The following is a 14920-nucleotide window of genomic DNA, read 5'->3' as shown; positions in this document are numbered from 1 at the left end:
CCACGAAGTTCCACTTTTCCTTCATCTTCACCAAGAAGTTAGTATATAAGACAATCACTGCTGAAATGGTTTTTCTCTCTCCTGTATTAAAATCAGACTGAAAAATTTTAAGGGAGAGGCAGCTAAAGCAACTATTCTAAGATGGGGTCACAATGATTTCCATTTGTTTTGTATGTTGCAGAGAACTTCAAAAATAATGAACATCTAGAAGGATTTTCACTATTCCTTCATCTACGAGATCAGTCATCTGCACTGCTTCCTATACTTCAAAAGAAAATATACTTGCAGCCACACACACAAATTCATCACACATGCCCATACTCACATTTTCACTCATTTTAAGCAGTTCAGTTCCCACCTGGAAAACGAGAAGTGTGTGTGTGTGTGTGTGTGTGTGTGTGTGTGTGTGTGTTCCTTTTTTAAGCTAACCCTACCTTTCCAAGTTCGGAAGGAGCGACTCAGGTACTCCACAGTTGGGCTGGACACCCACCAAACTGTGAGCCCCTCAAGGGTTGGGGGCAAGTGGCTCATAGCAGCACTCCCACAGTGTCCACTGTTATTGAAAATACTGTCCAATTATTAAATTGGAGTGAATTCTCAATGAACTCCCTAGAAAAGAGCTTACAGGTATATACATCTTCCTCCTTGAGATCTACTTCCTTGCTCACATAGAGATGAAATATATATGGAATGCTCTAGAGAGTGCCTGCCAACACAGACAGGAAAGGGGCCAAAGAGACAATGCTTGGTAACTTCTCCAAAAACACTTACCTCCCTAGTAAGACATCCTACCTAAAGACCACCACAGCAGTCAAAGGATGCGCCAAATAAAACCCATCTCTCCTCTCCAACCTCATCCTTGAATTCTCTCTATGCTTTTTCATGTATTGGTTTCATTTCCTGAAATACCCTCCCCCAACTCGCTGGCCCTTCTTACAGCTGCCCACCACCCAAACTCCTGACAAGGTTTCGTGGCTGTACCTGGGAGACCTGAATCCTGCCTCTTGGGTTTGAACCCAAGAGCACGGAGTTGCATTTGAATCTTATCTCTACCATCGCCTTGTTGGATGATCCTGGGGATATTTTTTCATGCTCTGTGGCTCAGTTTCTTCATCTATATGAGAGAGATCATAACAGTTCCTGCTTCATAGGGCTGTCAGGAAGGTTAATTGAGTTAATAGGTATAAAATGATTTCACTAGAGAATGGCACATTCATAGGCGGATTTTGAGTGATGGTCACTGTTTCTGTTATTTCATCCCACAGCTAGACGATGTAAATGTTCTTAATATAGCATCAATTCTTTCACCTTTCTGCCTCCTCTACTAAGATGAGTTCAGAGACTATTGCTCATTCCCCCTGCAGCCGCTGAGCATGGCTCCTGATACACGATCAAGATATATGACATTGGGTGGGAGGGGGGGTTGTTGTGTTCTGCCTTCCCCTAAGGCCAGCCTTATCCTCTCTGGGTCTGGTTTCAACACCTGTCTTCAAGTCCTGTAATGCCTCTGCTTCTAAATGTGCTCCTTTCCCACTGAGCTGCCAACTCTAATAGCTCGGGCATTTACACATCACTTGCACATTCACATTATTCTTATTTGCCTTACTTCTCCATCCTCTTACCCAGTCATCTGAATAATCTTTGTAAAAGATGATTAATTTAAAAAAGAAAATGGTTATTGGCTGCATTCAGATCATCAACATCAAGTTTAAGCTCCCCCACCAGGCCCTAAGATTTCCTTACAGTAAGACCCTGACTTAGCTTTTCACTTGCCCTACATACACATCCCTAACTCACACTGCATTTCCTGTCTCCAAGCCTGAGCTCAAGCTGGGCCTTCATTCTGGAAATACTCATGACCATCTGTGAAAACTTTATTTTTCAAGATCAAAATACAATAGCATTTCCTCTATAAAGGTTTTTTTTTTTTTTTTTTTAAAGAGGAATTCCCTAGCGGCCCTGTGGTTAGGACTCAATACTCTCACTGCTGTGGCCTGGGTTTAGGGTCTGGTAGGGGAACTAAGATCCCACAAGTTGCAATGCACAGCTGAGAAAAACCCAATTAATCTCTACTTCCCATATAGTTTCAAAGCACTCCTTACAGAAAGGCTATTTTTATTAAAGTATTTGAAACTGCTTTGACTTTAGTTATTTATGTATGTTAGGTTCTTAGAAAACAGAGACCATGTCTTCATCATGTCTGTTGATTAAGGGCTGTGCCTAGAGCAGTGTTCCATAACCTACTGTATATAATTTTTAAATTGAATTAAAAAGGAAAAATAATTTAATTGATGCCTAGGATGCTAATACTCACATCTGCTTACAAGCAAATTTAAATTTTTAATTAATTAAGTTCCAATTAAGTTTCACTCTCAGAATTACCCTTGAGTGTTAGACGCTTGCCTGAATCCCACTATTCAATTATAAGACTCAGAAGTCTTCTTTGTATGCTCTGAAGCACCTTGTACATAATACGCACTCAAAATATGTTGAATTTAATTGTTGAATTGTTTACCTCTGCAAAGTCCAGGAAAATGGGTCAAAAGAAGATTATAACTGCTACCTGGTGATTGTAAGGGTACAGCATGATGACTTCAAGTGGAAAGAAAAGACAAACTAGCTCCCCTTTCTGGTCCCTGGTTGCCACAGAAACACATGCATGGCTTATAGAACTGACTTTTACTTCCCCCATGCCAACCTCCTGGGACCATGACTTGTGTTGGGATTTCAAAGTCCTGCTGCTGGGGGTCTGAAGGCAAGATGTGAGCATCCAAGACTTCACTGACAGAAGGTAATTGGAGTGTGTCAACCTCTGAGCAAGTCCAGGACCCAGAAGCCAGTCCTTTGGCAAATGAGAAAGGGATTTGATTTCCACATCTCAATCATGGGCTAGAGTTCCTCAACTGTGAGTTGCTAAGCGGCCTCTCCTAAGATGGCTCACCCTACATGGGGAGCAAGGAAGAAACAACCCTTGAAGAGGCCGCTCTCCGGTTAAGCAGGGAGAAGCCAGACAATTGAATTGCTTTTACTTTGAGTTTACCATATTTTTTTTTTTTTTTTTTGATGGCAGAATCACAAAATGGAAGGAGTCTGGGTACCTGAATCACTTCTTGAAAAACAGCTGTTCTTTTTACAAGGAGCACCTCTTTTAGACCTTTCATAAGCAAGTAGTAAGCTGTTATCATATATGAGCTATCTAAGGGTCTGTTTGTTTAGCAGCTAGTGTTGATTAAGACATCCTCCCAGTCTTCAGGAAAGTGTCCTGTAGTCATTCCAGCCATCTCAAAGCATGAATCATAGAGTAAAAGAAGTATCCAGTGGTATGATGGTAAAAGTTTAACAACCAGCTCTCCAGGGGAAACACCTCTAGTGCTTATTAGTATCTGTGGTGTAAATGTTACCACCATGGCCAATTTCAGACTACCAATATGTTGTCAATAAACTGAGGGTTGAGAAGAGATACACACCATCAGTTACAGGCAGCACCACCTGGCTAGAACACCCTTTACGCCTCCCCCACAACATTACCAAAGTCAGTGAAGGACCTATACCAGCCAAAGATTCTCCTTTCGCATAAACTTTGCTGATGCAAAGTTCTATTTTCATTATGGAGGGCAATATACCTTTATTACACGTACCTATATCCCAAAGGGAGAGGAAGTTGAGGTGAAAGCCACCTCTGAATTAACAGCAAAGCCTTCAGAGCCTTCCACTTTTGTATCCATGGCCTGAAAACACAAAACTTGGTGAGTAGGAGACTGATTAGGTGTTCCAAACTCAGAAGCATAGCTGGCTACAAAACCCGGTGTCCTTGCTATTAAGGCTAGCCAATCAAATATGAGCAAAAGCAATATGCAATCTTTCCAGGTTCAGCTATAATATCCTACTTATATGGTCTCTTTCTCCCTGACCCAAGTATTTCCTCTTCTAAGGTTTGAAGCAGACAAACACTACAGGACATACTTTTTTTTTTTGATGGCAGAATCACAAAATGAAAGGAGTCTGGGTACCTGAATCACTTCTTGAAAAACAGCTGTTCTTTTTACAAGGAGCAACTGTTTTAGACCTTTCATAAGCAAGTAGTAAGCTGTTATCATATATGAACTAACTTAAGGGTTTGTTTGCTTCGCAGCTAGTATTAACCAGTACCTGTGGCAATACCTGCCATGATCCTGTGTCCCTACTGGGGATCATGAATACACTGGAAAAAAATTTCCAGGCAAAGCTAAAAAAGAATTTAAAGTAGGTATTAGATACAGATGAACCTATTTCAAAAACAAGAATAGAGACACAGATGTAGAGAATGGACATGTGAACACAGCAAATAAAGGGGAGGATGGGACAGACTGGGAAATTAGGATTGACATATATACACTACCATGTGTAAAACAGAGAGCTAATGGGAACCTGCTGAATAGCATAGCTGAGTAGCATCAGCTCCATGTTCTATGGTGATCTAGAGGTGTGGGATGGGTGGGTGGGAGGGAGGTCCATGATGGAGGGGATGTATTTACACATATAGCTGACCCACTTCATTGTATGGCAAAAACTAACACAAAGCAATTATACCCAAAATAAAAAGTAGATATTAAAAATGAAAAGTCCAAGCTCTTGTTTCACAACTTGCACTCTGTTTATTTTGACTTGCTGCAATTTAAGCCCTCGCTGAGAGATTTTTGTTGTTATTTTGTTTAAAGCTTAACTTTCAGACTCACTACTCTACATGAGGATAGGAAAAAGAAATTAGAAAAGATTCTGAGAAAGTCAAGTGAAGCAAAACAAAGTTTCATGCCTCACTGATAATACTGTACTTTCCCTACAATTTGTTTGCATCTAAACACATGCACATATGCTAAGATAATAAGTGAGAGTTAAAAATTAACAAAATAACATATTTTAAACTATGCCTATATCACTTTTACAAGCCGGAAATGTCTATTAAAGACTTTTAAAAGTTGTATTTTGCATGCTGCCAAACCTTATCCAAAAATCAGTTTATATTTGTTTACATAATTGTAAGAAAGCAGCGATAACACATAAGAATGTACTCACCCAATTTAAATATGTCTCATTTTGCACTAAAGCTATTATATATTTAGAGTATATTAAATACATTTTATTATATTTGCATATGAATTGGTCTGACAGCTTAACCTAATATAGAATTATAATATAATAAATACTGCAATATACTTAATATATTATACTATATTACATTCAAATATATCATACTTGCTTTGTATGAAATTTATTTCCAAAGACTGCCTCACCAGTGGCACAAGCCCCTCAGTGCCCAGAAGGGCCGGGACCGTGAACCATAACTAAGCTACCCACTGCATCTCACATAGTGCCATTCTGTGGTGGGCAAAACAGTGTGGGATGAATGACTAAATACACAGGAAAGGTCATTTCCCAGGGCAGAGACTCATTTGGATTTTCATTAGTAGTAACCCCTTTCTAAAAGTCCGTTGAGTCCCTCTTCCCTTTTAAGTTCACACAAGTGGTCCCGAATGCATACAACTGGGACTTGCAAAGGCCAGGGCTGTCACAGGAAGCCATCTCCAAGAGAGTCTCCAGCAGCTATTAAGATATATGGAGGCAAAATTTGAGTGCTAGGTCACAGGACAAGGAGAGCTTGTAGTCAACAGAATTATGCATATTCCTACTTGATAGCCACTGCCTCTCTTTTAAACCATTCCCCATGGTAAAAACCATGTAGTTTAACCATGTAGTTCTCATTACATTTTGGTTTAATATACATAGTAGCCTACTCAGCGCTCAAAGAGATTCTCCCATTTCAGAGAGAAGTGTTCTGTCCAGAGGGATGGGCGGAAAGACCATCCCAGTCTGGACATGGGTCATCATGTAGATGTTTTCTCATGACAGCAAACACATTCCAGGTTTCTGAAGACCAGTCTGGATAAGCTTCCTGGAAAATCCACAAGCATTTAGAGGGGGAGGATATGCAGTGCTCTCATGGACACTTTATCCAAGTAAGGGATGTGGATGTAGAGAAGTGACCAGGCCTCACTCACACAGGGAGTAATGAGTTTAAGTGGAATTAGGCGGAGCCTCGAATTCCCTGTGACAGGCCACCACCAGGATTACATCCGGGAAGCCTTATGGGAGCCTTGGGTCTCACGATTTCTGAGTTTTTAAAAAGGCTTAGAAAATTACCTTCAGCTAAAGAAAAAGAAGTCAACAGCTTTTAAATAACTTTTTACCCTAGGAGCTCAAAACTTACCACTTGAATATGTGTTACTTAAAAATAAAAACTTGCTATTTAATGTGATTCAATGTAACAAAAAATGTGACTAGAGTCCAAAAAATTGGCATAGGAATGACAGAGACTTTCTGACAACTGACAATGAACCACAGAAACTATCTGCACTGTTTTGTTTTCTCAGGAGGGAAATTAGAGAAGAAAATCTGTGAATTAACAGCTTAATTTACTTTAAACTTTCATGAAGAAGGCTGGAACATCAATAAGACATAAATCTTACTAAGGAGCTGAGCTCAGACACCCCAAAGCCTCAATTTCTCTCTGTCTTCTTGTACATAGACATGTACATTCATAATGGCCAGAGAAGAAAATGGGAGAGAGGAATGAATTAGCAGCCTCCATAATCAGCAATGCTTTGCCCTGGTTCAAGGTGAAATAAGTAGCCCAGAGCCCTAGATCTCAGAGGCAGAGTGGCCAGCAAACATGCAGGGAGAAGTCTCAGCAAAGGGAAAAGAACAGAAGACATATGAATATCACTATTCCAATTTCCTATAATTCTCCAGAGTTAGAGAGAATTTGGGATGTCTAGAAATTTTAGAACCAAAAAGCAAAACACAATCAAGGGTGGGCTACCCTAATGTATCACAATACAATTTATTGTCAAAGTTATAGATAAACCCATTCTCTCTCTTAGGTTGCTTGTAGGGACAGGAGTCAAGGAAGGAGCAGAAATCACCTAAGAAGCGACCGACAGCTCTTGGCTGACTAAGAATAAAGAGCTACTCCCCCTAGTCTCCTGAGTTTCTGCCAAGCATCACACAAGATAAGAGGAGGGATTAAGAAGAGAGAAGTAGAAGGGGTAATGTTATAATGTAGGATAGAAATATGGTCCTAAAATCCCGAGTTTCAATTAATTCTCACACAGATGAAGCTCAAGTTGGTAGGCCATATACAGATATGGATATCCATATACGGATAACAAATAGACAATAGAATAAAATATTGTCTAAAGCAATTCAAACTGCAGGTGTAGAAAACAATATTGTGACTTCTGGTTGACCACACAAGTTGGTTGTCTCTCTCTCTCAATCAATATGACTACAATGAGAGTTAAAAGATTAAAAATGGCATACATTCACATCATTTTTTAAAATGTAAAGGGCCCTGTGAAAGTAAGAGAGTCAAGCAAAGCTACAAGTCAGAAAGAAGACAGAAGAGTGATCATGAAATATGGCAGATGAATCCACAATGAGGAAATCCATGGAAATGACCCAACTAATCTTATACAGAATATCTTTTCCTTTATTTGTGTCTTCTTCAATTACTCTCATCGGTATCTTATAGTTTTCTGTGTACAAGTCTCTCACCTCCTTGATTAAATTTATTCCAAGGTATTTTATTCTTTTCGATACAATTGTAAATGGGACTGTTCTCTTAATTTCTCATTCTGATAGTTCATTATTAGTGTATAGAAACATGACAGATTTCCATATACTGATTTTGTGTCCTATGACATTACCGAATTCATTTATTAGTTTTAACAGTTTTTAGTGCGGTCTTTAGGGTTTTGTATGTATAAAATCAATGTCGTCCACAAATAGTGGCAGTTTCCTTTCCTTCCAACTTGAAAGTCTTTAATTTACTTTTCTGGCTAAACCTTCCAATACTACGCTGAAAACTTAGTGACAAGATGGGGTATCTTTGTTTTGTTCCTTATCTTACAGGAAAAGCTTTTAGCTTTTCACCATTAAGTATGATGTTAACTATGGGCTTGACATATGGTCTTTAGGATGTTAAGACATGCTCCCTCTATATACACTTTGTTGAGTTGTTTTAATCACAAATAAATGTTGGATTTTGTTGAAAGTTTTTTCTGTATCTATTGAGATAAACATATGATTTCTATCCTTTATTTTGTTATTGTGATGTAGTGCATTAATTAATTTGCAGATGTTGAAGCATCATTGCATCCCTGGAATAAATCCCTCTTGACCATGGTATATGATATTGCTAAATTTAGTTGACTAATATTTTGTTGAGTATTTCTGCATCTCTGTTCATTGGGAATACTGGCTTGTAATTTTCTTTTCTTGTGCTGTCCTTGTCTGGTTTTGGTTTCAGGGTAATGCCTTGTAAAATGAGTTTGAAAGTTTTCCCTCTTCTGTAATTTTTGGGAAGAGAAGGATTGGTATTAATTCACCTTTAATTGTTTCACAGAACTCACCAGTGAAGCCATCTGGTCCTCAACTTTTGTTGTGAGTGTATTAGTATTATTATAATTAAAAATAATTTAAAAATAGTATTGTTGTATATATACAAAGTAAAGACAACTTACAAGATAAATAATTTTCTGTGATCTGGTCTGGGAAATGAATGGTCATTTATAACAAGCATTAACAAACAAACTCTGGTTCTTCACCTGTTTTTATAAATAAAGTTTTATTGGAACACAGTCACACACTCATTTATTTACATATTGTCTAGAGCTGCTTTCCGCTACAATAGCAGAGTTAAGTAGTTGCAACAAAGACTACAGAGCTCACAAAACCTAAACTATTTATTATCTGGGCCTTTACAGAAAAATTTCACTGACCCCTGATTTGTAGCACTGATTTTCTGGGGAAATGTTACCTACAGTCAACCTGAATTTCAGAGAAGAGTCATTTCTAAGCTGAGGGCTGCCTCTCTTATGAACATAGCTCATCTAATAGAAACAGACACGCCCCAGGACTTGATGTCCGATGTGTTCTTCTTTGGGCCATGTTAAAGATCCCTGACTCCATTATACATCAATGGAAGAGTCCGTCATTACATTATAATTCTCTTGACCTTTCAGAGGACAATAAAAACCTGGCTCTTGCATTTTTATTGCTACATGCTGGACATTACCTGTCAAAAATAGAGCAACCTTTACATGCTCACATAAAAATGAATTTCTGTCTGTATCTCAATGTAGATATTAGAATGAAGCCTATCAACATCAACTAACAGAAGCAGTTGGCATTTGAGGTCAAGCATTAAAACACATACTATAGATTTTTTTTAAAGATACACTAGTCTGAATGCCATGTCCTTGGAACTTTCTTATCACAGTTCTTTAAACTGCCATATTGCCTGGAGGCAAATCCAAATTATCAGAAGAGAAAAATAGCAAAAAAAAAGTAATGGTCTGCTAATGAAAAACATTTTTTTAAAACCACAGTATTCCTTCTAAAAGACAAGTGTTGACTTTACCTAACTTGTGTACTTAGAGTGAACATCAATCATACCTCTTCAGTGCTAACAAGTTCATAGGAGGTCTTACTGCATAGAACTCATTTGACCTTCAAAAGAACTTAACGTTTGAGACAAAAATCTTTATTCCATATCAGAGATTTTCAATATATGTCCAATGATGGAATGTGTAGAGTTCATGTCCCTAAGAACTGTTATCAAAATTTCAGGGTAGGAGGAACTTTTCAGAATCACACTTCCCCAAGTTTGTGAGAAATATTATTGGACTAATTAGAATCTGCAGCATTTCTTAGGAATGTCAATGAGAAAGACAGACTCATATAATTCTTCTTCACAGAAGAAAAAAAGACTCATAAAAAAAAGCACAGTCTCATCATTCTTAGTATTTGTATGAAAAGTTCATATGTAGACACTTACAGGCAAAACTGTGTATGTATAACTAGCAAGAATAAAGTGCAAGCCAATTTTGAAAGTAGCATGTTAACTTATTACCTCTGGCTTTAAACAAACTAAGAAAGAAGGTATCTTCGAAGGTATCTACTAAGACATATTTTTAATAGGAGACTCCTATATATAGAATCTGTACCTTGCTTTTCTTTACTTACTTTATCACATCTTTCCATATTCATAAATATAAATCTTTATTTTTTAATATTTTCAGTTAACATCCCTCTGCCCCAGTTTCAGCACATGTCAAATTATTTCTAGTGGCAAATCTAGGTCAAAGGGCCTGCACTTTTTTAGGATCTTTGATAACAGATCTCCTGACTTCCCAAGAATTATATCAATTTGCCCTCCCACTACCAGTACACAACTGTGCCAGACAGCCACCCCTTTGCCAACTCTAGCTCCTGGCGTTAATTTCCAGAATTGCTACATTGCTGCTGCTGCCTTAATCACTCCCAAAATTGTTCATGATTTGGTCAGGGTTTTGTCTAAGCTGCTTTATCCAAGGCACTTAACGTTTTTCTCATCAGCAACAACAATGGTGGTGGTTAGCACAACAGTCGTTAACATTTACAACAATGCCTCTGTTCTAAGTATTTCATATGTATTATCTAATTTAATTGATATAACTCTATAATGGCATAGTATTGTTATTATCCTATTTTATAGATGAGGAAACTAAGGCACAAAGAGATGATGTAAATTGTCTAAGCTCACAAAGCTCATAAGAGACTGGATTCAAACCCATGCAATCTGGTGCTAGAGTCCTTGAGAATCAATCTTTTCTTTCCAAGTATTAATATATACCCGCATGTCAATGTATGGCAAAAACCACTACAATACTGTAAAGTAATTTAGCCTGCAGCTAATAAAAATAAATGGGAAAAAAATAATATATACCTGCTTATAACCCTGCTTATACGGGAAAAGATTAATGAAACTAGAGACATTACCATCCATTCCCGCCCTTGGGAAAACGGCTACAGTTTCTACCGTTTTATGGATACAAGTTTACTTAAACACAACTAGCCAAGAACTTTCCCATCTGGAATCTGTTCCCTTTTAAATTGGAATCTATGCCCTACCTGTTCCCTCCTGGATACAGGACACTCATGAATAGCCAGGAATAACTTTCCACACCGCTTGCACCCATGGGTCACATCCCTCAGCCTTGCACCTCCTGGATGGTCTGAGCCCTGCCCAGTATCCTGATAATCACAGGAAGTGTCAGCTGAGCCTCAACAGCTCTCAGAGGTGCTGTGGTTCTAGCTGATCACTGTGGATGAGATGTCTTGAACAGTGTAACACTCTCTTGGGTTTTAAGATGCAGTTGAGCATCATGTGCAAGATCCCAACTTCCAGGGTCTACCACTTAGAAGCTGTGTGCCTTTGTGCCCTTGGATCAGATGCTTCATCTCTGAAAGTCAGCTTTTTGTAAGTAAGGATAAAAATAATTACAGCTTATAGAGCTTAGATGGAAAAAAAAAAAAAAAATTATATATATATATATATATATATATATATATATATATAAAATGTTTATCACTAGGCCTGACACACAGTAAATTCTTTACTTTTTTGTTTGCTTGTCTGTTTGCTCTTACTCGCTAAGTCATGTCTGACTTTTTTGCAACCCCATGGACTGTAGCCCGTCAGGCTCTTTTGTCCATGGGATGTACCAAGCAAGAAAACGGGAGGGTGTTGCCAATTCCTTCTCCACAGGTTCTTCCCGACCCAGGGATTGAACCTGGATCTCCTGCTCTCTCCCAGAGATCTGGGTCTCCAGGTCTCTCTCGGTGGCAAATTCTTAACCACGGAGCCACCTGGGAAGCCCAAATTCTTGATAAATAGCAATTACTGTTATTTCCAGGCATTTCAAATGTTAAATCCCTTTTATATTTCCTTTTAATCCCACCTTGAGAATTATCATGATGTTATAGAGTCCAAACTGTTTCTAAATTAAAATTGCCTCCAAATGAATAATGCTTCAGAGATGTATCAAAAGGTGAAATAAAAGCATCCTTCACTTTAAAAGAAATCAATAGAAATGTATAATATTATTTAAAATTTTCTTTATGTCAGATCTATATCTATGCTGTTACTATAAATTAGGGCTAATGTTTTAATAGCTATTACCCCCAAAATATTAAGTATCAATATTAATATACTATGTATTAATATTGATGCAGTCAACTAATAACGATAATAATATTAATGTGATCACATATGATAATTACTATAATAACAGTAGCGAGATAGATATTTCATCTTACTATAATGCTGACCACGGCTCTACAGAAATATCCTGCTGACATCTAGAGCAATCAGTAAAACAGACGGTACTGGGAACCTACTGAATAAACAGTCTCAGCCACACTTTCAGGAAGCATCCCTATGGAGAAGCAAGAGATTAATAATATCCTCATAGAATGCACAGCATTAAACACAAATAGTTCCTATCTCTTACTGGGAAATATGATATCTGTTTAAATTGAGAAGGATGATACCTAGTCCCCTAATTTTGCTTGAATGGGAGCTATTTTCTATTTCCCTTCTACCTTAAAAAAAATGAAAGCACCCTGAAGGTGAAACACCAGAACAGAGGAGAAGAAAGGTGGGAGGCGGCCTCTCAGGCCCTTTCTCATATGGAAAATCCAAAGCTGCCAAGGACGAGGAATGGCCCTGCACAGTCAACAAGCTGTGACCATGTAAGACCACAACCAGACGTTTCCTCAGAGTAGCAAAGTGTAATGGCGACCCACTCCAGTACTCTTGCCTGGAAAATCCCATGGACGGAGGAGCCTGGTAGGCTGCAGTCCATGGGGTCGAGAAGAGTCAGACACGATTGAGCGACTTCACTTTCACTTTTCACTTTCATGCATTGGAGAAGGAAATGGCAACCCACTCCAGTGTTCTTGCCTGGAGAATCCCCGGGACGGGAGAGCCTGGTGGGCTGCCGTCTATGGGGTTGCACAGAGTTGGACACGACTGAAGCGACTTAGCAGCAAAGTGTAGAACTTTGCTTTCAAGCCAGATCGATATAGGTTCACATTCTGATACGGATCGTCACCCTCTGTGAAGTAATGAATACATTCTTTTAACATCTTCTAGTTTCAGTTTCTTAATCTGTAAGTGGGGACTGTAACATAATCTACCTCATAGGGCTGTTGTGAGGATTAAGTAAGTTAATACACACAAAATGCTTTTAACACAGCGCCAAGTCCAAATGAGGAAACACTTCATTTTAAATTTCATTAATATTTCTAATGATCTCAACAGTTAACACTAAAACAGTAAAAGGCATACACTACTTTGTGCTCTTACACACACATATACACATCCATAAACATCTCAGACAGCCCTCTGGATCTTCCACACTTGAAGAAGTGTGGTAATGTCTACTGCCATTGTACAGTACAAATTAAAAACTCTTGATTACATGAACTGGCATTCCGTCTTTCACTCAGAGCACGGATTTGAGATGCGATCCAAGGAGTGTTTGGGCTTTGAGAAATCATCCAGGCCTAAGTGTTTTCAATTCCAGTACATATTACAATCTTTGGCTATCATCAAAATAACGTTTTATTCACGGCATCAGGCCAAGATCTCCATCCCAGTGAATCACAAAGAGGAGGAAGAAGAACCAGCAGTAGTATTTATAGGTCACTGACTTGAGGCAGCGACAAAAGTATTTTTTTAACCACCATCTCTGCCAAAAGAACTATCTGTGGATTCTCCTAATGGTATCCTGAAGCTTTTAAAATAACAAATGAAACTGAAAAGAAAAGTAGAGACATCAAAACAGTTATACTGAACTAGTTTCTGACGCTCATGACAAATGATATAAAAATCTGAGGAAAAAAGACAAAATTTCATGAAAGATAGGGAAGAGAAGAGAGAGCAAGGAGAGTTGAGTAGAACCGTCTATTCTCACAGACCTGGACAACTGCTGTCCTAAATGATTCCAAATGAGTGAAGAAGGTGGGCCCCTTAGATGCTGGGACTCAGCTTATGTCACCCGTACAATGACCCTAGCACACACAGGTTCCCTTCCACACTGCCTGCTTATGGAGACTCTTACGGATAAGAAAATTGAGGCTTTTATAGAAGAATAATTTTATCTAAATTAGTAAACTGGATGTTTTTCAGGGTCTTATGGAAGAGCGGGGAGAAGTAAAACTTTATACTAACTTTAAAAAAAAATCTCATGTAATGTTAGCAACTGACCAAATTCTCCTTGAATTTCATATGTATCAGGAAAAGGAGCTAAGAAAACACGCTTTTGAAATGTTTCCTGGATTCTTTCCTCTTTTTCCACAAAAATAGAACTACCCTTTTTTTTTTTTTGATGGGAGATGAGGATTATATATGAGATTTGGCAACCTCAATGCACACATGAGAAAGCCAATTGTATAACTGCAGGAAGTAGATCCCCCAAAATTATTCACGCAGGAGAATTTTAAGCTTTGGTGCTGAAGATTCAAAATAATAACCACCACCATCACTAAATATTCTCAGGTTGCTGAGGAGTTCAGTCGTGCAGACCACAATTAAGGGCTCTAGAAAAGAGTCTTTTGGCAGTGAGACAAAGCTGGCTCATTCAGGAGAAACCATAGCTCCTGCCCTCTGGAAATCAAGGAGAAGAAGAAGCAGAATTCTATGAAGTCTGGAAGAAACTTTATAGATAGAAAGCTATGGGGGTGGCAGTTGAAGAACAGGAATTTCCACCACCCAAATAGGGTTCTGGAAGCCTTGGTAAACTGCCAGGCATGGCAACACCAGTAGTTGGTTCCCAGAAGTGCCTTAAGTCACAGGGACTAGAAGAAGCCAGGCACATATGCAACTGCACAGGCATGCAAGGAGACCCATCTCCCCAGAACTAACGTGGGTACTGCCTCTCCACCACCTTCAGGTCTCCCACAATCCCCAAAGTTTCCTCCATGCACGCGTGATCAGTCACGTCCAACTATTTGCGACCCCACGGACTGTAGCCCACCAGCTCCTCTGTCCATGGGA

The 14920-nt window shown here is 38.8% G+C and overlaps 1 protein-coding gene across 7 annotated transcripts in view; it reads right to left on the bottom strand.

Annotated features, from left to right (window-relative positions):
• Window positions 1-14920, bottom strand: part of TNIK (TRAF2 and NCK interacting kinase) — a 389309-nt gene that overhangs the window by 207852 nt on the left and 166537 nt on the right. The window lies entirely within an intron of this gene.

Source organism: Odocoileus virginianus, chromosome 4, assembly GCF_023699985.2.
Source record: "Odocoileus virginianus isolate 20LAN1187 ecotype Illinois chromosome 4, Ovbor_1.2, whole genome shotgun sequence".
Classification (NCBI taxonomy): Eukaryota; Metazoa; Chordata; class Mammalia; order Artiodactyla; family Cervidae; genus Odocoileus; species Odocoileus virginianus.
Note: the sequence above shows the minus strand (reverse complement) of the source record. Positions and strands in the feature narration are given on the sequence as shown.